The sequence below is a fragment of the Oryctolagus cuniculus genome, chromosome 4, assembly GCF_964237555.1.
Source record: "Oryctolagus cuniculus chromosome 4, mOryCun1.1, whole genome shotgun sequence".
NCBI classification, from domain to species: Eukaryota; Metazoa; Chordata; class Mammalia; order Lagomorpha; family Leporidae; genus Oryctolagus; species Oryctolagus cuniculus.
The window spans coordinates 133,906,151-133,927,886 of NC_091435.1; the positions used below are offsets into that span (position 1 = coordinate 133,906,151).

Consider the following 21,736-nt stretch of genomic DNA (forward strand, 5'->3'; position numbering starts at 1 on the left):
AGAATTGTACCTATAAATGACACTAAATCTGTTTTTTGTATTAATATCACATTAACATAAGAATTGATGAGAATTGTGCTGTAGTGATTATCATATATTTGCTATGTCTGAGAATCTTATGTATTAATACATTCCTTAAATAAAATAGAACCAAAACTACAGATGTTTATAGAAAACATGCAATATTTATAGAAAAAATACAAAGAAAGAAATCATTTAAAATACTGTGTAGGTTTTAACTTGGTGACAAATGTGGCCTTTGGGTCATCAGTTTGTTCATTCTGCATCAGTGAACAGCCAAGTCTTCTACCACTGGTTATTCTCTAGACCATGTTATTAAGAAGCTATCGCCATCTCTCAGCTCTGAACTCACAGACATGTCATTTGTATCTGTTCATACCTTTACATATGTCTTCTTTCTTTATAGTTTCTCTGTGTGTAGATATGTATGTGTATACATATGTGATTTTGACTACCACAATGAAAGCTTCTTGAAACAGAATACTATAATTCATCTTTTTTTTTTTTTTTTTTGACAGGTGGAGTAGACAGTGAGAAAGAGAGACAGAGAGAAAGGTCTTCCTTTTGCCATTGGTTCACCCTCCAATGGCCGCCGTGGCTGGCGCGCTGCGGCCGGCGCACCGCACTGATCCGATGGCAGGAGCCAGGTGCTTATCCTGGTCTCCCATGGGGTGCAGGGCCCAAGTACTTGGGCCATCCTCCACTGCACTCCCTGTTCACAGCAGAGAGCTGGCCTGGAAGAGGGGCAACCGGGACAGAATCCGGCGCCCCGACCGGGACTAGAACCCGGTGTGCCGGCGCCGCAAGGCGGAGGATTAGCCTAGTGAGCCGCGGCACCAGACTATAATTCATCTTTAAATATACCCATGATGCTTAGTATAGTATCTTATACCCATTATCTGTTCAGTAAGCACTTGCTAACTATGAACATGAAAATCAGAGAATGATGACCTCAAATAATAGTAATGTACATGTGCATTTTCAGTTGTCTATCTTTCTATTTCCTTCTATGTTCTAAATGTTAATGTTCTTGGGACCAGCATTGTGGCAGAGCAAGTAAAGTTGTCGCCTGTGACGCCAGTGACGCCAGTATCCCATATAGGTGCTTGTTCAAGTCTCAGGTGCTCCACATTCAATCCAGATCTCTGTTAATATACCTGGGAAGTGTAACAGCAGATGACCCAAGTGTCTGGGCACCTGACACTCATGTGAAAGACCCAGATGAAGCTCTTGGCTCCTGGCTCCTAGCTCCTGGCTCCTGTCTGGTCCAGTCTCGGCTGTTGCAGCCATCTTGGGAGTAAACCAGCAGATGGGAGATCGCTCTCTCCCTCTCTCTCTCTCTGGAACTCTGATTTTCAAATAAATATATATATTTAAAAATACTAAGATTCTTTATTAATTCTTTTATCCCTGATTAACTGTTAATTGTCGATGTCTGCATATTGGCTAATGTAATCCACATACAAACCCCAAGATGCTGGTGCTATTATCGTCCATAATTTCAAATGATGAAATTTCCATATGGAATGCTGGCATTTCTGGCCAGAGGGTTAATCCACTGTGCTACAGCGCCAGGCCCTCAGTTTCTCTTCAAAATCTCAATTTCATGGGAAAAATTTTCCTCCATGTCATGTGTGTTTTTCTTTAACTCATAAATTTGCTTCTCATTGCTTCTGAAAAATCCTATGATCAACCTGAATCTTTTTCTTTTTTTTAATTTTTTTTTTTTGACAGGAAGAGTGGACAATGAGAGAGAGAGACAGAGAGAAAGGTCTTCCTTTGCCGTTGGTTCATCCCCCAATGGCTGCCGTGGCCAGCGCGCTGCTGCCGGCGCACCACGCTGATCCAAAGCCAGGAGCCAGGTGCCTCTCCTGGTCTCCCATATGGGTGCAGGGCTGAAGAACTTGGGCCATCCTCCACTGCACTCCCGGGCCACAGCAGAGAGCTGGACTGGAAGAGGGGCAACCGGGACAGAATCCGGCGCCCTGACCTGGACTAGAACCCCGGGGTGCAAGCGCCGCAGGTGGAGGATTAGCCTAGTGAGTCGCAGCGCCAGCTCAAATGATGAAATTGAGCAGTAAAGCAACTTGCCTGAAATCACAGAGAGTACAAGTAACAGAGCCAGAAATGGATCCAAGGTAGTGGGTCCCTTAAGCATCACATTAAGCTGCTTTCAATGAAAATGCTTGGAAGGAAACTGCTAATGGGGGCTGCCTCAGTGCTGGAATGAAGGCAAGAGGATCAAGATAAAGATCTCAATGGCTCTCTTCCTTTTCAACTAAAATTGTATTTTGCTTTTATTTTACTTCAGTTTTTACAATAAGAGGGATTGCAACTGCATCTCTCAAGTGATGGTTGAATTAAAACCTTAGATTGGTCACCAGTACAAAAGTTTAGCAAAAGTCAAAGGCAACTTGCTGCGACAATCATTGGGTTGTATGGAATTTATAACAGAGTACTGCATATTTTATTATTTATAAATCGTGTGCTACACATCCTTCATTTCAATAAAATACACAAAAAAACCTGTATGCACATACTCTTATTTGCATAGGCCCACACATTTTGTTCCAGAGAGCCATTTGTCATACTGCTCTATTGGTGAAGCTGCATCTATTTGAGTTCTGGCTAAAGGAAGCTGAGTTGGAGATATTCTTACTTTGGCATAGCGGGATATATTTATGAGGTTTCAAGTCACTTCCATGTATAGCGAGGTTATTGTTAGCCATACACATTTAGGAAAGGCTTCTATAAATATTTCCACTACCCACTGTGCTGGCTTAGTCAGGACAATGACATGAAAGCGCAGGGCCAGAGATTGTGTTGTGATATGAACATACCTGTGGTGCCTAGGGCAGGAAGTCTGTGGGCTGTGGTAAAGAAACAGGAGCCAGAAGTTGGGCTGTGGAAAATTCCTCCAATTAGCAGCCATGAAACCTATTAGCAGGGAATGAGGATTTCACTGACATCTAGTAAAATTCAAAATTCTTCCCTGTTGGGAACATGCACGGTATTTGAGTGTTTAAAAATAATTACCTAATTTGGAAAGCCAACTCTGTGGTGGAGGTGGAGGCATGGCAAAGAAGACATCGGTAGCCACAGGCATTTTTCATTCTTGGTGGAAGGAGCCTATTTGATAAAGCTTAACATCAACAATTCACTTTGGAAAATGTTTGAGAACAATTCAATGGAACAATTGAAATGTTATAATCATCTGATTTGGGCATATATGAAGATTATCTTCTTTTCTTTATCTTTAACAATCTGAAAAAGATAAAAACAAATATAAAAAGTAAGAAAGTGCAGCAATGAACTAAAAGAAATTGATTATTAATTTTAATAAAACTTTCATCAGGGCATAGCAAAAGCAATTAATTCTGAGAAGAGATACAATTCACATATATTTCAACTATAACAATTGTTATGAAAGAATCTGCCAGACTGATAGGCGGTGAAAAGGAACATTTTATGAGGGTGACAGTATGTTGGAAAGAATACTGACTTAATAAGCACAGGTTCTAGCCCCAGATCATCCCTAACCAATGAGACACTGGACTATTTGTGATTCTTTGCTGCTAAAATAGTCACTCAGCAACTGAATTGCAAGTTCTCTCACTCTCCCAATCAATTCTGATACCTGTCATGAATAATAAATTTCCATCTTACAGTGAGATGGTATGCCATTCCTACAAATTAACATTGAATAGCTTATTAAGTATAGCATGAGATAATGCAAAGAGTACTTTGAATTCATTTTTAACTGAACAGGACTTTGAGGAATTTGTCCTCCCCATTGCCCTCATGCCATCCAACCCCTGAAAACACTTTCTGTACCACGGCAGTATTGCCAAGGACATCCATTTGTTCTCTTCCTTCCAGACTCTGCCTCAATAGCGTAAGGTCCAAGTTGGCAAATGGGTTGGAAATTCAGAGCTCATTTCCCAGACTGTGGTGTCTGTGGTCAAGCATTAGAAAAACATTATTTCTTGTTTCTACATTTTGGAACACCACTTTTAGAAGGGCTACTTGGGTCCACAGCAGACAGCAATGAGGCCAAATGCTTTTATATATTTTATCCATGACTTGGATGATGAAATAGGGGTCTTGTTTATTCAATTTAAGGATGAAATTCTGGGAGAAGGTGTTATTAGCCCCTCAGAAAATCTGATGAAAATTCAAGAAAATTCAAGTAATTTAGGAAAGTAATTAAGAAAAAAAGACTGAGCGATTTCAAGACACATACACTGAATGGTGCAGATTTAAATTCTTTTCAATAATTTAAATATAAAATAAAAACATATTTTATGTAGTGATTGATAAATTGTATTATCAAATGCTGAAACTGAAGCTGTAAATTAAAGAAAAGACAGCAATATTTTTCATTCTCCAATGTTTTATTCCCTAATAATGGTTTTATTCTCCAATAGGCATCATGACTCTGGTGGAACTTGGGCATACACAGGAATAGTTTCAAATTCACCCACAGTTTTATTCTTGAAATTAGTAAAATGAGTATAAAACATTAGAAAGCAACCCAGAATTATCTGTAGGAATTTTGGTTTTGTACTTTTCTGCGTTTTGGACATAGCTGTAGAAATAAGAGAGAAAAGATATCTTGGACACAATTCATAAGAAAATAGTAGCCCTGATCACAGAATTAGACAATATGATTATAAAAAGAAATCTTAGCAGGAATTAAAATTGTTAAAAATGTAACCTAAGAAATGACTGATATAATAAAGAATTCAATGTTGTTAGGATTCTAGCATATCCAAAAATGCATAAAATGAAACAGACATCTTGTGATCTGATTGTTGTTTTTAGCCCTTGTTTATACTCCTGTGGAACTGTGGTCTTTCTACTTACTTGTTGACTATTATGGTTAGTGGGCTTAAGCCTGTGATTATAGATTATATTGAAATTATGTCTTTGCAAAAATTAAAGAAAGAAAAAGGAAAGAATGAAGAAGGGGGATTGAGAGATGGAGAGGTAGAGGGTGGGAAGCATGCCTATCTTTTTAGAATTGTGTCTATGAAATACATGAAATCTGTTCTCTTCATATTAATAAAAATTTAAAATAAATTTTAAAAACATTCTCTGTTGAAACTATGTATAGAAGAAATTCACTTTTTAAATGGTGTTTGGACCTTAGGAAGCTATTTGCAACCATCCATTTAGACTCTTGGCTGCAGCAGAGGGGCAGCCCTGCCGGGTAGATAGCCTGGAGGCCTGCGGCTAAGAATAGTCCTCTCCCGACAGCATTCAGGCTACTCCAGCTCCTACTGCCTCCTTTTAATATGAAGTATCAGGGAGTCCTTGCCCTTAACTTGCTCATTTTATCTATCAGTTAACACTTTAGCAACTAGAAACCAAACTCAGAAAGAGAGTGGTGTGACAGTGTGGTTGTGGAGCTCTGCTGGAGATCAGAGCAACCGACGACAACGTGGGAAGGGAGGAAAGGAGTGTTTGTCAGAAAGGAGGAATGTACAAGGGATGTCAACCGCCTATCAACGCATTTCCGGTGTGCAGGCCAAAGGTCATCAACTCCCGACCTAGCATAACCCTTCAGTTTGGTATGAAACGATGAAAGGAAGTTTAAAGAACTCTGTGTAAATGTATCACAGGCAGAAATTCCAAGGTCCATGAGGTTCTTTCATCTGTAGAGTGCCAGGGTTGGTAGGAAAGGGTAGAATGATTTGACAATTCTTAGATCCTTTTACTAAAATTAGTTTCTGGCAAGGACTCACAGCAACATTGGCCTACATTTCCCAGAACTGCTGTTCTTGTGCTTTTGCCTAAATGTGTTTTCATAGTTTTGGAAACCATTTAAATATCCATATTTTGTGTAATACTGACGTTGAAAGTACAGATCGCTTTAACAAAACAAATACAAGAATCCTATTAATGTTCTAGAAATATGAAAATAGATGTACACAGTTAACCAGAGTTGAAATCTTCTGAGATTTGAGAGACAAACAGTTCTTGCATCAGTTGTTAGTATTTTCTCTCAAAATCAACTTTTAAGACAGGAAATTTCAAAGTCCTAGCAAACTTTTATGTATACATATGTGTGAGAGTGTGTGTGTTGTGTATAACAGAGCAGGTCCTTTCATAAAATCAATGAAAAATTATGTGTCTTTTACCAAAATCTTCCAAAAAACAGCTTTTCACAAAAGGAAGTTGGGTTAGATAGACGTTACTGTTTCTAAGAGAAATAGTCTCTTAGAAATCCCACCAAGTATAAATTATTATTCACATTATTATCTAAACAGAAAGAAACTCTTTGATTCAATAATAAGTTTCCTCAAAGTGTCGATTTGAAAGTATTCTGCACATTATGTACATGTGATGTTTGAGCCAAATCTATTTCTTTTTCTAAAAAAGATTTATTTTATTATTTACTTGAAAGTCAGAGTTACACAGAGAAGGAGACAGAGAGAGAGAGAGGGAGCTGTGCCGATCCGAAGCCAGGAGCCAGGATTTTCTTCAGGGTCTCCCACGTGGGTGCAGGGGCCCAAGGACTTGGGCCATCTTCTACTGTCTTCCCAGGCCATAGCAGAGAGCTGGATCAGAAGTGGAGCAGCCGGGACTTGAACCAGCACCCATATGGGATGGCACTGCCAAAGGTGGCTTTACCCACTATGCCACAGCGCCGGCCCCGCCAAATCTATTTCAAACATACATTTACTAGATTTTACGGAAATATTCATTTATTATTATTTTAAGAACTTTCTACAACTACACATGGAAAAATGTTACCTTTTCCCTAATCCACCACTTTAATAGAAATATTTCCTCTAGCAATTATTTATTCCCATTATTTCTGTTAGTATTAAAATCCTCCAAAGTTTAACATTTTAGTAAAGGATTAAATAAAAAGCACTATCAGTATCTAGTGTTCTAAAATGAACTTTCTACTTTTAGGCTAATTTTCCTAGGCCTTGCATTAAATATTGTGTGCAGTCATGGTAGTAGCAAAAATGCCTGCTAGAGTCCCCAGCAGGATAGGACAATTAACAAATCTGTGAATTTTCCTCCCATTTATACTTCAATTTTAAAGGTTAAATGTTAGTTTGTTTAAGATGCTGTATGCATTGGTCAGAGGCACTTCTGTACAGTAGTGATTTGGTTTCTTCTTGATAGAAAATATAAAATCCAACATGTATAAGAAACCAAATGTGATTTCATATTTTATACTCCTATGACCATGAACATTTTGAAGTCCGTGGAATACAGAAATAATTCAATCTATTCCATTTCCATTACATGTATAGACTGTCCATATTGCAAATAGCATTGTAAAGCTACATTTGTAAAGGTTAAATCTAGTAAGTAAACTACAAATACACACGCAACTCATTCAAAGATGCATGTTAAAAGCATAGAGTCAGACTAGAGGAATGTGTATTGAAGGGAAAATCATTGTGGCTTTGCTTTGAACACAGGTAGAGTTGATCTGCAATGGGTAGGCACCAGAACATGTCCAATCTGTAGAAATGTGGAAGTGTTTCCTTACTGGAGTGCCTTCCTTCACCTTGGCTGCTGGAGCCCCTTCCTGAGACTCCCTCCCTTAATCTCTCCTTGTTTTAGAAACAAAAGGAATAAATTCTGGTTCAGCAGTAAACTTTCAGTCCTAGGGGCTGAATGTGGTGACCTATGTCTTCTGTATTCCTTGATGGAGTTATTGGAAGGCAGTTTGGCTACTAGCCTTGTCTCCTGAGTATCTACTCTAAACATACAGTGGAAGTGGTTGGAGATAAAAGGGGAGTTGGAAATAGACCAATAAACTTAATTTGTTGGACATGTAATTCGAAAACTATGCCTTAAAGTTGGCATCAAAACCTCAACTGCCTACAAGAGTTTAAGCAAACAAAGTAAGTGAGGCAAAGGCAGACTGTGGCAAAATAGAGAGTATGTGCCCCAGAAGAGCCACTACTTTGGCACAGTGTTACAACATCTTTTGCCATTTCATACGATACTAGAAAATGGTGTTTGCATGTGAAATCTGATTTCTAAATGTTGGCAACTGCTTCAAATAAAAACCAAAACCAAACCACTGGGTAGGACAAACCATACATGTGTGTTAGTGCAATTCAGCTTGAATGAAGTCCATTAGTTTGTAACCTCTTACTTCAAATATTATTACTTTGTGGGGATGCATTCTCTTGTTACCATAAATAATGCCAGTTTAAAAAAAATCAGTATGCCATGCTACTTTAAATTTTATCTGTTCACAATTACACACAACATTATGGACATTTATTCCCTGAATGTGATCAGGTCATCGAACTTGCTTCATAAATTGCTATAGTAGAGGGCTGGGAATTTGGCTTTGTGGTTAAGATGCTGCTTGGGACACCCATGTTCCATATCAGAGAACTTGGGTTCAAGTCCTGGTTCTGCTCGCAATTCTAGCTTCCTGCTAATGCACACCCTGGAAGGCAACAAGTGCTCACTCAAATAGATCCCTGCCACTCATGTTGGAAACCCAGGCTGAGTTCCCAGCTCCCGGCTTTAGCCTAACACAATCTGAGCTACGGTGGATAATGGGGAGTGAACCAGTGGATGGGAGGGCTGTCTCTCTCTGTCTCTGCCTCTCAAATAAATAAAAATTTTGAAATAATAATGGGCATTCATGAGCTTCAATGAAAAAGTCATAATCTGTATAAGAAAGATGTAACTGATTCCTCACCTACCCATTCTTAAGTAATTAACTAATAAATAAGTGTTATTTCACAGAAACACAAGTTGGTTCTAATTTTGTCTCTGGCTTAACAAAACTCTTATATAAGCTTGGGTCTGGAATTTGTACCTAAGAAAAATCAGGGAAATTCTAGAAAGAGGGACCAGTGCTGTGGCGTAGTGGGTAAAGCCACCACTTGCAACGCTGGCATCTCATATAGGTACCAGTTCGAGTCCCAGCTGCTCCACTTCTGATCCAGCTCTCTGTTATGGCCTGGGATAGCAGTAGAAGATGGCCCAAGTCCTTGGGCCCCTGCACCCGTGTGGGAGACCCAGCAGAAAATCCTGGTTCCTGGCTTCAGATTGGCACAGCTCCGGCTGTTGCAGCCATCTGGGGAATGAACAAGCAACTGGAAGCGCTCTCTCTCTCTCTCTCTCTCTCTCTCTCTGCCTCTCTGTTATTCTGCCTTTCAAATAAATAAATACATAAATAGTTAAAAAATTCTAGAAAGATCATATTACAAGTGTGGTTAGATAGAGTGAAAGTACAATATGTATCCCCACTTTTTTTATTAAACAAAATGAGGACTATTACAGGGCAAAACTGACCAAATGAAAGTTAGAGAATCAGGAATCAGTTTTGTACGGGATGCACCTACTTCTTCCATCAAATTTTTCCTCCTTAGTAAGGAAAGTGTGGTTTCCAGTGGTTTCCAGTTCAATTTGTGGACCTAAGTAGGCCCTTAATGAACAAATGAATAAATGAATGAAGATCCTTTGGGGTGGACAGGATGATATGGATGGATAAAGAGAGAAGACTTACAGAGAATTTGGTAAATCTAAGACTTGAGATTGGTCCTGTATGCTCAGCAGATGTCATTTATAAATAACAGGAACCACTTTTTACTGCCTGCTGGTCTATTTTAAGCATTGTGTAAAGTGCATTTATAACAATGCTTTCCATATCTCCTAAACCTCCCTTCAGGAAGATACTACTATGCCCACTTAACAGAAGTGTGACTGGCAGCTCAGGGAGATGAAGTAACATGTGCTACATACCACAGCATGTCAGAAATGAGATTTACACCTAGTTCTAGACGCATCTTAAAGCCTGTGTTCTTAACCAGTTCTGTTTGTTACCTCTTTCCGAAAGAAGAAGCTACATCTGCATCTGATTTCATATACTCAGACAGCTTCTTCTATCACAGGGATTCAAACAGTGAAGAACAGCACTTGCTCGGGGGGTGGGGGGCAGGACCTACACATCTGGTCTGGGAGAAAAAGCCCCAAGAGAAGGAAGAAAGGGAAAGAGACCAGATAGGGACGAGAGGAAAAGAGGGAGAGACTGGAAGAATGAGTCAGAGGGAGGGGGAAGAGGCGGAGGGAGATTTCCTTCCTCGGGGGAGGAGAAGTGCTAACAGAGCAAGGTGGGGAGAGGGGCAAGTGATAATGCAGGGACATGATAAGAGGGAGTGTGGTGGCGACAGTAGAGGGATCCAGTGAACATGGTCCAGACCAGGAGCTGTGCTAACGAGCTCTGTGGAGACCACTACCAAACAGCTGTTCAGAGAGTTTCCACAGCCTCAAAATTGCCTGGCAACCCTCAGGGGCTCCTGGCTCTGATTCTTGAAGTGCAAGGTTTGAGGATTCATTCAGTTGTTATCTTTTTCATTTTATAATCTAAATCAGTCTGCTGAGGAAAGATCGGCTCTTGTGGGAATACACTTACGCTTCGAGAATTGGAATTAGCTATGTCTCTTTCAATTATATTGAATATCCAAAGAACAGAAAAAAGATGAGTTTTTAGTGAGTAGCTTTTTCTAAATGTATATAGATCAATTGAACAGAACAGTATGTTATAATTGCTCAAGTACTGGTCTGCTTTTGCATCTTGACATTTTGCATAGCTGAAATCTCTAAAATCTCATAGTTGTGAATATTATACATTCAGGTGTCACTGTAGATAGCAAGTAAAATTTGGGATTTGTATTTGACACACAGAGAATGATATAAGCAAGAAAGACTTATCCTCCATCAAGACTCTGCCTTCAATCCTCTTGAAAATCATCGTCAGCAATGTATGCTGTCAAAAAATACCAGATGTTCCATTAAAATAGTAACCAAAAATGTACTTCATTTCCTTCTTGGAGAATGGCTGTGTTTCTAAAGCCAAACTTTGGAGAAAAAATTCAGAAATTATGCAGAACTTTGAAGTCAGAAATGACAGCCCCGCCCCAACACACATACACATACCCGAAGCATTATTCTAAATAGGGCAGCAGAAATGATCATCTCTTACCCACACGTTTGATACTGTAGCTGCTCAAGTATGGCATTCTTTTGTTCACTGAAACAGAAGCTGGATTTAGGTTATGGCTTCAGAAAATGTATACCTCATGTGGAAATGGAAATATTTAAGTTGCATTCAATCTGTCGTGGAAATTGTTTTATGAAGTGGATTTTAGAAGTCATATGGATCATCAGTTCTTTCCTTAAATATTGTGGAGTGTATGTATGTACTTTCTGGGACCATTTGTGTGTCAATATTAAGTAAATATGAAGTTTTCTTCCCTAAAATGTTCCCACTTTTTTAAATATTGTATTAGTGATCATGCTGAAAAGAGAGACTGACTGCCCCTCATGAGCTTGACAGAGCAGCATGGTACCCAGGAAGAAAGGTTTTGGCTTCAGACATCCAAGCTCTACCACTTACTGCATGTACAAATGTGGCAACGGACGATTCAATATACTTAGACATCTCCACATAGATCACCACCAGATTCAAAAGAAAGGATGCATAGCAACAGGCACACAGTATACTTTGGATATCTCCGGACACATTTAGCTTTGTAAAATTTCTAACATTATCAGAAATAATAGTGAAAATGCAAATCTTGAAGAATTAACACAATTCAAATTTAAACTGATGCTTAAAGACTATCAACTATTTAGGGATTGCAGGTAGCCCCTGAAACTTCTGAGAATGAAAATGCTAGAGGAATTGAATGCCACTGCATAGAGTGTAATTACATATCAATATGCAGATTTTTCCCTCAGTGACCAACAATCAGTGTTTACTCCAAGGCCATGTGCCTACAATTCCAAGACACATCAGTTATGTGTTATACTGTTATACCATATAGTATACTGGTATACTATGAAGCCGTACAGTTTCCTTAGGAAGCAAATAGAACAGAATGAACATGATCTTGGAGGACATCCTGATGTGTGTTTGACTCAAACTGTACATGATTAGCACACAAACTTGAACAAATTACTTCTCTGAAGCTCAGTTTTGTCTATAAAATAGGGACAGAATAACCATCTTACAGAAATGTTCAGAAATTGAGTAATCAAGTGCCTAGTACTGTTCCTGGTACACAGTCTATGCTCAAAAATGTGAATGACTTGCCCCATCATTTTCCAGCATGAATAGATAAGACTGTAAAACAAAGTCTATACTCCAACAGCTATTTTCCTTTCTAGTGTTTTAACTCAATAATACAATAAAAATATATAAAGGTTATCATTTTATGTCCATTGTGCATATTCATTTCTAAAAATAGCAAATCATATTCCTCATAAGCCACACAACTAGTAAGAAATAGAATTAGAAATTCTACATAGGCTTTGCAATTGTAGTCTCACATGTTCTCTACTATGTCATGTATATTGTGATGTGTTTAAGTCACACAGTCAAGAGTTAAAACTATACAAACCCTTGCTTATAGGTTTAAACTAAAATAGTTTAAATTGTTCAAATAATTTTAAACTAGACTATTACTAATTAACAATTGCTACCTAACTAAATGTTGGACTCATTTCCATTCTTTCTAGGCCTTTGCTTTCAAAATGGAGCCTTGGGGAGTTGACATATCCTATCACCTATTCTTGTCCACAACTATGGACAAATAGTCCTCAGACTACTCTCTTCTAAATTTTTCTGTAATTTAGAATCACTAAAATTCAGCATCACTGAAACCTTAACTTTCTTAATCTTTAACTTTAAGTAAACAGTCAAGCCCTTAAACAGAGCTGGTTTTGGGAGCCTGCAAAGTGGTGCAGCAGGTTAAGCCTTGCTTGCAAAGCTGGCATCCCATATCAAAGTGCCAGAGGGCTCCCTGGGTCTCTGCCACCCACATGACAGACCTGGAAGAAGTTTCCGGTTCCTGGCTGTTGTGGCTATTTGGGAAGTGAAGCAATGGAAAGAAGATCTCTCTCTGTGTGTCTCTCCTTCTATCACTGTGCCTTTAAAATAAAGAGATAGATAGGTAGGTAGGTAAGTAGATAGATAGATAGAAAGAAAATTCTTTTTCAAAAAGGAGGGAGGCTGGTTTCCTAATTCTGAGGCACCCTTACCACCTGCTAAGTTCCCAGGTATATTTTTCTTTTTTCTATCAGAAACAGAAAACGCAGAGAAATCTTCAAACTATTTACACTTGATCAATGTAAATTTTTATTAAATCTCTTTGGTGTCATTTTCAATCAGTAAAGTTGGCAACTATGTAACTCACTTAATTAGCTTTCCCTTTCTTCCTTTAAGCAGACCCAGTTACTTGACTCGTCCTTTGTACAAATCACCCATTATGTTTAAATATTTGCACTCTTCTAATACCACTTCCCATTCGCTAAGGTAGCCATCTCTCTTAAGAAATATTTTCCTGGCTGGCGCCGAGGCTCAATAGGCTAATCCTCTGCCTGCGGCACCAGCACACCAGGTTCTAGTCCCGGTTGGGGTGCCAGAATCTGTCCCGGTCACTCCTTTTCCTGTCCAGCTCTCTGCTGTGACCCAGGAATGCAGTGGAGGATGGCCCAGGTCCTTGGGCTCTGTACCCGCATGGGAGACCAGGAGAAGCACCTGGCTCCTGGCTTTGGATCAGCGCGGTGCGCTGGCCGCAGCGCGCAAGCTGCAGCAGCCACTGGGGGGTGAACCAATGGAAAAGGAAGACCTTTCTCTCTGTCTGTCTCTCTCACTGTCTACTCTGCCTATCAAAAAAAAAAAAAAAAAAAAAAAAAAAAAAAAAAAAAAAAAAAAAAGAGAGAGAGAAAGAAATATTTTCCTTTCAAAATAAACATTTTTCAAGGACTTATAAAATTTGGTTACTGTGTGGTCAGGTGGTTTCTCCAGTAGTGATATTAAAATTTTATCTAAGGCTACTCTTACCTGTTTAAGCATAATGGCATTTGTATTTTATTTCATTGTGTTTGAGAGACAGAGAAAACATGGCCCCATCTTTGGTTTCATCACACCCAAATGTCTACAATGCCCCAGCTGGGCTAGGACCAGAGTTAAGAATGAGTTACTCAATTCAGGTCTCCCAAATGGTTGGGAAAAACATAATTACTTGGGACATCACAGCTGCCCACCAGGATCTGCACTGACAAGAAACTGGCGTCAGAAGCTAGAACCAGGAATTGAATCCAAAAAAACTCTGATATGGGACACAATTGGCTACACATGCACTCCCTGGAATTCTTTAAAAAAAAAAAAAAAAAAAAAAAAAAAAAAAAAGATGTGTTTATTTGGAAAGCAGAGAGCAAGAAGAGAATGTACGCCCATCTACTGGTTCATTTCCCAAATGTCTACAATGGCTAGGACTGGGTCACATCAAAACTGGGAGCTGGGAACTAAAGCCAGGTTTCCCACATGGTGGCAGGGACCCACTTACTTCAGTCATCACCTGCTGCCCCCCAGGGTATGCATTAACAGGAAGTTGGAGTAAGGAGCTGGGTATCAAATTTAGGCACATTCAAGTATGGAATGTTAGCATCTTTGCTGCTAGGCTACACATGCCCTTCCCCCAGCATCTTTTTCAATAGGAAAGGATACAGACATATCCTATTAGAGTAATCAACAGGGTAATCCAATGTATGAACTAATTAAAACAAGTTCAAGAAAAATATAATAATGAGTCAGAGGAAAGTCAGGAGGGTAACATGGTAGCAAAATTTATTCTGTGGTATAATTGCATGTTTAATTAGAAATATGGGGACTACAGCATTTAAAAATGTTTAATTATAAATGCCAATAATGTTGGAATTACTTAGATGACATTTACATCCTGGAAGAGTAGAACAGCACTTAGTTGACAAATATTGTTTCTACTGATCAAAATGTCTTTTACTTCTTGCATATCATTAAACAGACAAACATAAAACCCCGCTTTGTAACCTCTGGTGAGATTGTCCATGCCCTGTTAGCCTTCATAATCACCTTGCAGAATGGTCAGAATCCGGCGAAGTTACAGTGTTGTGGGATTATATGACTTTCTTGTCACTCCTAATCTGGCAGAATACAAAGGTACAGTTTACGTGACAACAATGAACTTTGCCCTATTGTAATTTTTAAAATCTAGTAAGTCTCCCAGGGATAAGGACAAAAAACTAACCTAGGCTGAAGAATTTCAATAGCTGCTTTCTGAAATGAAAGGTTTCTTTTCCTATGATACTAAAAATACTTTTTAAAAATCCACAAAAAAAATAGAGAAATGTACATCTACCAGATTGACTTATAGTAATGACCCCAACTATTAAAAAACTAGACCAGGGGCTGGCACTGTGGATTAGTGGGTTAAGCCTCCACCTGCAGCTCCAGCATCCCATATGGGTGCAGGTTGGTGTCCCCACTACTCCTCTTCCAATCCAGCTATCTGCTAATGGCCTGGGAAAGCAGTGAAAGATGGTTCAAGTGCTTGGGCTCCTGCACCCAAGTGAGAAACCTGGAAGAAACTCCTGGGTCCTGGTTTTCAGATTGGCTCAGTTCCAGCCATTGTGGCCATTTGGGGAGTGAACCAGAAGATGGAAGTCCCCTCTCTCTGCCTCTCTCTTTCTCTGTCTGTAACATTGCCTTTCAAATAAATTAATTAATTAAAAATATACATTTTTTAAACTAGATTAAATTATTAAACTAGATATAAATAATATTTAAATAAATACATCATTTATTAAAATAGATATAAATAATATATAAAAGTATATATTTAGAAAAACTAGACTAAATTATTAAAAAACATGTAATATCTTTTGTTGTTGTTTTAGAAACCTTTTATTTAATGAGTGTAAATTTCATGAGCACATCTTTAGGAACACAGTGATTCTTCCCACCATGCCCACCTCTCACACCCACTCCCTTCCCCCCTTCCTCTACTCTTTCCCATTCCCAGTCCCTTTCTTCATTACGATTCATTTTCAATTAACTTTATACAGAGAAGACCAATTACATACTAAATCAAGATTTCAACTATTTGCACACATACATACACACAAATATAAAAACCTGAGAACAAGTTTTACAGTTAAATCTCATAGTGCGACTCATTTAGGACAGAAGTCCTGCATGAGAAGTAAGTGCACAGTGACTCCTACTGTTAATTTAACAATTAACACTCTTATGTATGACATCAGTGATCACCCGAGGCTCTTGCCATGAGTTGTCTGGGCAATGGAAGCCTTTTGAGTCCACAGTCTCTGTCAGTATTTAGGCAAGGCTATAGGCAAAGTGGAAGTTCTCGCCTCCTTTCACAGAAAAAAAGCATCCTTCTTTGATGGCCCCTTCTTTCCACAGGAGTCTCATTCACAGAGACCCATCATGTAGGAATTTTTTTCTTTTGCCACAGTATCTTGGCTTTCCATGCCTGAAATACTCTCATGGGCTTTTCACCAAGACCAGAATGCCTTAAGGACTGATTCTTAGGTCTGAGTGCTGTTTAAAGTGATTTCCATTCTATGAGTCTACCATGTGGACTGCTTCCCATGTTGGAATATTCTCTTCTTTTTATTTTTATATATTGGTATTATCAGACACTTGATTTTATTTATATGATCCCTTTAACACTTAATTCTATATATATGGCCACTTTAACACTTAAGATGGCATTTTTTACCACTTAGCTTAATGGAATTTGGGGTCCCAAGACACGTTTTTAAACTGTACACTTAGAATTAAGTCTGTAGGCATTTATGCAGCACTATAGATCTTTACAGTTACAAATTTCCCCTTCCCTCTCTTATTCCCACTCTTATTTTTTCACCAAGAGCTATTTTTTCAATTGACTTTATACATATATGATTAATTCTATGTTAGGTGAAGAATTCAATCAATGGTATTAAGAAAAAAAGAAAAGAAAAGATAAGAAAAATAGAACTGTTCCTCAACAGTCATGAGAAGGGCTGTTCAAGTCATTGCTTTTCAAAGTGTCAGCTTCACATTTTCAGGTGTTCTTTTAGGTGCTCTGTTAGTTATCACAGATCAGAGCATATGGTATTTGTCCCTTTGGTACTGGCTTATTTCACTAAGTATGATGTTTTTAGAGCCATCCATTTTGCTGCAAATGACTGGATTTCTCTTTTACCTGCTGTGTAGTATTCCTTGGAGTACATATCCCATAATTTCTTTATTGAGTCTTCTGTTAATGGGCATTTAGGTTGAGTCCATGTTTTAGCTATTGTGAATTGAGCTGCAATAAATATGGGGGTACAGATATCACCTTTAGTTGCTGATTTCAATTCCCTTGAGTAATTCACAGGAGTGGGATGACTGGGTCATATGGTAGCACTGTATTCAAATTTCTAAGGTATCTCCAAACTGTCTTCCATATTTTAAGATTTTTAATTTTTTTTTTTTTAAGATTTATTTTATTTGAAAGACAGAGCTACAGAGAGAGGTAGATACAGAGAGAGTCTTCCATCCACTGTTCACTCCCAGATGGCCACAACAGCCGGAGCTGCACCGATCTGAAGCCAGGAGCCAGGAGCTTATTCCAGGTCTCCCACTCAGTTTCAGGGGCCTAAGGACCTGGGCCATCTTCTACTGTTTTTCAGGCCATAGCGGAGAGCTGGATTGGAAGTGGAGCAACCGGGACTAGAACCGGCACCCACATGGGATGCCGGCGCTTCAGGCCAGGGATTTAACCCACTGCACCACAGCACCAGCCCAAGATTTTATTTATTTATGTGAGAGGTAGAGTTACAGACAGTGAGAAAGAGAGAGAGGGAGAGAGACAAAGAGAAAAGTTTTCCTTCTGTTGGTCCACTCCCCAGATGGCCGCAATGGCCGGAGCTGCACTGATCCAAAGCCAGGAGCTAGATGCTTCTTCCTGGTCTCCCACACGGATGCAGGGGCCCAAGCACTTGGGCCATCTTCTACTGCTTTCCCAGGCCATAGCAGAGAGCTGGATTGGAAGAGGAGCAACCGGGACTGGAATCTGGCGCTCATATGGGATGCCAGAGCCGCAGGCAGAAGATTAACTTCCTGTGCCACAGTGCAGGCCCTTGCCATAGTGGTTTTATCAGTTTACATTCCCACCAACAGTGGGTTAGGATACCTTTTCCCCCACATCCTCACCAGCCTTTGTTGTTTGTTGATTTCTGTGTATGAGCCATTCTAACTGAGGTGAGGTGAAACCTCATTGTGGTTTTGATTTGCATTTCTCTGACAGCTAGTGATCCTGAGCATATTTTCATGTATCTGTGGTCATTTGGATTTCCTCTTGAAAAATGTCTGTTTTAAGTCCTTTGCCCATTTCTTAACTGAGTTGTTGGTTTTGTTGTTATGGAGTTTCTTTCTTTCTTTCTTTCTTTCTTTCTTTCTTTCTTTCTTTCTTTCTTTCTTTGACAGATAGAGTTAGGCAGTGAGACAGAGAGAGAGAGAGAGAGAGAGAGAGAAAGGTCTTCCTTCCGTTGGTTCACTCCCCAAATGGCCGCTACGTTCAGAGCTATGCCGATCTTAATCCAGGAGCCAGGTGCTCCTCCTGGTCTCCCAAGCACTCGGGCCATCCTCCTTTGCCTTCTCAGGCCACAGCAGGGAGCTGGACTGGAAGAGGAGCAACCAGGACTAGAACCCGGCGCCCATATAGGATGCCGGTGCCGCAGGCGGAGGATTAACCAAGTGAGCCACGGCACCGGCCCCTATTGTGGAGTTTCTTGATCTCTTTATATATTCTGGTTATTAATCCTTTATCAGTTGCTTAGTTTAAAAATTATTTCTCCCATTCTGTCGGCTGCCTCTTCACTTTCCTGTTTCTTTTGTCATACAGAAGCTTCTCAATTTTATGTAGTCCCATTTGTGAATCTTGTATCTCTGGGGTCTTTTCGATGAAGTCTTTGTCTATGACAATATCTTGCAAGGTTCCCCCAATGCTCTCTAATAATTTGATAGTATTAGGTCATAGATTTAGGTCTTCAATCCATTTTGAATTATTAATATATGTAATAGCTTTTAATTCCATTTTTCCATGAACTTTTTGAAGTATTCTAATACAGCCACTAAATATAAACTTTATACAGAGACAAATTTTTATTCCTCTTTCTCCTTTTATAATGTCCCAAAGGGCTTCAGCTTCTATACTCTCATCATAGGTGCCAAATTTGTTGCTCTATAATTCTGAGTTAAAAGTACATTGGCCTATTTTTCTGAACACAAAACCAGGACATACAGTTGGACAAAAGGTTTTATGCCTCTGCTAGTGAAAGATATTCTGGAATAAATAAGTTAGACACCAAAAATATAGGAAATTATAAGATGTTTCAACAATTTTTGGTGGCAGAGACAGAAAATTTAGCATCAAGGCTGTCCCAGAAAATTAACAATGGTGAGGTGTGATCTGTGCTCTGCCTTTGAGTGTCTTTTTCTCCAGTGTTTGGTTTCTAATTTACTTCTGGGTTGTCTAGTGTAGTCCCATAGTGCCTCATGGAATGCTGAAATACCCACCTGTTGTGCAAACTAGGAGGGCTGGTAATTGAGCAGCACACTCTCCATGTCTGCTGGGCAAGATTCACCAGGAGGAAAAAAATTAGAGACAGGAGCAGGAGCAGAGGGGGCTGTTCCCCGCTGTGCCTATTGTATCCCAGTTCAGTGTGAAATAGTTAGTGTATTTGCTGTATCAAACTTCCGGGCTAGGGAAGCAAAATCTGCTCCTCTAGCATGATGGCAGGCATTAGAAGTGGGAGCGAGAGACCAAGCCTTACAATCTTCCAGATGTTCTAGTGATCTATTACTGCAAAACAAAGAGCTCCAAAATGTAGTGTCTCAACAACTATTTTATCATAATACATTATCTTATGGGATAGAAACATGAACTTAGTTATGTGATTCTTCCGTTTAATGTGGCATTGATGGATCTTGAATTCTACTCAGCTGGCAAAGGAGCTGCTATGGAGGATCCGGTATGAATTCACTCACATTTTTGGTCATTTATCAAAGGAAGTGAAAGGCAGGAATGAGACTGCTTAGAAAGTCAACCAAGAATACCAAAACATGGTTTCTCCCTACAGGGAATGTGGTAGTCTCAGGATAAACAGATTTTTTATATGGTAGGTCCAAGAGTGAATGATACACTGAGTAAGGACAAAACCAAGTCTCTTTGAGTAACTCAGCCTTGTGAGTCACATGGTGTCAAGACTGCTCTGATCTGCTGGTAAAAGCAGTAAGGATCCAGTCAAATTCAAAGAGCTGGAACCATGAGATTAACCCCTGATGGGAAAAATGTCAATGACATGGGCCGTGTTTATAAATGGCAACACCAGGATTGACTGACTTGAGCATAGACATGTAGTCAAATTGCATGGAGCTGTACAGAAGGCCAACTTTTTTCCTGGGAGGCCAGCCTGCAGGCAATCACTTTTTATCAATAACAATTAGAATCTAAACTAGGCACATTTTCTTAAAGAAAATCTTAAAAGAATAACTTCTAAAACTAAATGTAAACTTGTAACAAATCAAGTAACCGTAATACCACTTTGGCAGTGGGTGTTTGGCACAGCAATTAAGCTACCACGTGGAAAGCATGCATTCCATCAATATCTGAATGCCTGGGTCCATGTCCCAGTACTGCTCTGTCCCAGCTCTCTGTTAATGGATATCCTGGGCAGCAGTAGGCAACGACTGAAGCCCTTGGATCTCCATACTCATGTAGGAAACTCAAGTGGGGTTCCTGGCTCCTGCCTTGAAGCTGGCCCAGTGCTGATTGTTTTAGCCATTTTGGAAGTGAATCAGCAGATGGGAAATCTCTCCATGTCTCTGTCTCTCTCTGTCTTGCTTTTAAATAAATAAGTAAAAAAATTTAAAATGCTTAGAGTACAGTATTATATTCACCACAGTGTTCATTCTTATCATTCTTTTTTTTAAGATTTATTTATTTATCTGAGATGCAGAATTACAGAGAGAGGGAGAGACAGAGAAAGAGGTCTTCCATCCATTGGTCCACTCTCCAAATTGTGGGGAGCAACTCGGACTAGACTAAGTTACTGGAATTAAGACTTATTCTATGCATCTGCTCTCCCACAATATGGCGCTGGGAGAGAAGAAAACAGCTTCTACACAGCTGCCTCCAGTTCAGCCAATAAACTGTAGGACTTGCTCCTGATTGGAGGAGAGCAGCGTACTCGGCGTGTGGGCAGCCAAGTTGGGATTGGCAGAGGAGGACTATAAAGGAGGAGAGAGACGGCATGCACCAGGAACATCTAAGAGGAACATCTAAGGGGAACACCTGTGCAACCCCCAAGAGAGCCGGCCGGCGGTGTGCCGCTCCCCCGCGGAAGTGGGGAATGTGGCAGGGGGAACCGCCCTTCCACGGAGGTGGAAGGACCAGCAGCCAACCCGGGAAGGACCAGCAGCAAACCCGGGGAGGGCCGAGCAGACGAAAGAACAGCGCAGGGTCCTGTGTCGTTCCTCCACGAAGAGGGGGAGCGACACAAATGATTGCAAGGGCTGGAGCTGGACCTTTAGGAAGCCAGAAATCAGGAGCTATGAGCTTCTTCTGGGTCTCCCACGAAGGTGCGGGGCCCAAGCACTACTGCATCTTCTACTGCTTTCCCGGGGCATAGCAGAGAGCTGGATTGGAAGTAGAGCAGCCAGGAGTCAAACCAGCACCCAGGACTCAAACCAGCACTGCAGGTGGTGGCTCTACCCACTGTGCCACAGCATCAGCCCCCATTCTTATCTTTCTATTTCAAATGCTATCTGATCCTCTCTACTCATCTTATCAGTCACTAACCTACACACAGAAAACATCACATGAAGTTTTTCCTAGGACTT

The 21,736-nt window shown here is 40.0% G+C and overlaps 1 long non-coding RNA gene across 14 annotated transcripts in view; it reads right to left on the reverse strand.

The window, feature by feature from the left end:
* LOC103350411 (collagen, type I, alpha 1b) overlaps nucleotides 1-21,736 on the reverse strand; it is a 335,748-nt gene that overhangs the window by 47,698 nt on the left and 266,314 nt on the right. For all 14 annotated transcript variants that reach the window (XR_011388172.1, XR_011388170.1, XR_011388163.1 and 11 more), the window contains 2 exons: nucleotides 3,058-3,285; nucleotides 2,862-2,958 (listed from right to left, as the gene is read on the reverse strand). This is a non-coding gene — a long non-coding RNA (collagen, type I, alpha 1b). The remainder of the gene's footprint in view (nucleotides 1-2,861; nucleotides 2,959-3,057; nucleotides 3,286-21,736) is intronic.